The 1542-nt window shown below is 37.8% G+C and overlaps 1 non-coding gene across 1 annotated transcript; it reads right to left on the minus strand.

The window, feature by feature from the left end:
* Positions 1–998: 998 nt before the first annotated feature.
* Positions 999–1072, minus strand: TRNAT-CGU (transfer RNA threonine (anticodon CGU)). Its single transcript has one exon. It is a non-coding gene; the product is annotated as a tRNA-Thr (tRNA).
* Positions 1073–1542: the final 470 nt, after the last annotated feature.

A 1542-nucleotide genomic window follows, 5' to 3' on the forward strand; every position in this document is an offset into this window, starting at 1 on the left:
TGAGTACTTTGACAACACAGATTTAGAATCTCTCCATTGCACTATCTAAGGAAGGGATATGAGAAAGACAAGTTTGACTTTATAGTATTTTTAAAAGGAAAGTACATTGTTTAAGATAGAAACTTCTGTACTGAGGCTATGAAAAGAAGGCACTGCTTAGATTCGAACTCATGATCTCCGGTTTACGAGACAGGCGCTTTAACCAACTAAGCCACAGCACCACTTTGTGTAAGAGTAGAAAAGCACTACTGGTAGAGTCGCCCTCACCTCATGTCTTTCAGTGTCCTTGAATGTCTAGAGATAGACGACTTATGCAAATTCTTTCTTTACTGGACTAATTTTTAGGGCTTTAATAGTGACAAAAAATACAATCTTTCTTGAATTACTGATATTAAAACCCTAAACTTTGGTTAATCTTTGATAAAGTTGGAGCTTGTCCAACTCTTGACATAATCCACTGTTGTAGATATGATAAGAGCCACTTTGCCAGAAGCTCATACACAATCTTTAGTGAAATTGCACAGACTTGTCAAAATCCTCATTAGATCACATCATCTGGCTACAGACTCTTCCTGTAGACGAGCTGCCGAGTGGTTATGGCATATGACTACTAATCCATTGTGCTCTGCATGCATGGTTTTTGAATCCCATACTTGTTGAAGTAATCTTCATCTCCAATGTTGAAACTCTAAATTATCTGTTTCAGCCCAAGCAGTGAATATTTCCAGCATTTCCTGTTCAAAAAGGCTGCTATCAAACTTTTCTAACATTTCAGTCTGGCAAAAGTAAACCCACTGTTTTCATTTGGCATGCTTGATGCCATCCTACATTGGCTGACATCTTCTTCCTTTTGAGTACTTAGACAACACAGATTTAGAATCTCTCCATTGCACTATCTAAGGAATGGATATGAGAAAGACAAGTTTGACTTTATAGTATTTTTACAAGGAAAGTACACTGTTAAACATAGAAACTTCAGTACTGAGGCTATGAAAAGAAGGCACTGCTGAGATTCGAACTCAGGATCTCCTGTTTACGAGTCAGGCGCTTTAACCAACTAAGCCACAGCACCAATTTGTGTAAGAGTAGAAAAGCACTACTGGTAGAGTCACCCTCACCTCATGTCTTTCAGTGTTCTTGAATGTCTAGAGATAGACGACTAATGCAAATTCTTTCTTTACTGGACTAATTTTTAGGGCTTCAATAGTGACAAAAAATACAATCTTTATTGAATTACTGATATTAAAACCCTAAACTTTGGTTAATCTCTGATAAAGTTTGAGCTTGTCCAACTCTTGACATAATCCACTGTTGCAGATATGATAAGAGCCACTTTGCCAGAAGCTCATACACAATCTTTAGTGAAATTGCACAGACTTGTCAAAATCCTCATTAGATCACATCATCTGGCTACAGACTCTTCCTGTAGACGAGCTGCCGAGTGGTTATGGCGTATGACTACTAATCCATTGTGCTCTGCATGAATGGTTTTTGAATCCCATACTTGTTGAAGTTACCTTCATCTCCAATGTTGAAACTCTA

The sequence above is a fragment of the Anomaloglossus baeobatrachus genome, unplaced genomic scaffold (assembly GCF_048569485.1).
Source record: "Anomaloglossus baeobatrachus isolate aAnoBae1 unplaced genomic scaffold, aAnoBae1.hap1 Scaffold_4714, whole genome shotgun sequence".
In the NCBI taxonomy this organism is placed as follows: domain Eukaryota; kingdom Metazoa; phylum Chordata; class Amphibia; order Anura; family Aromobatidae; genus Anomaloglossus; species Anomaloglossus baeobatrachus.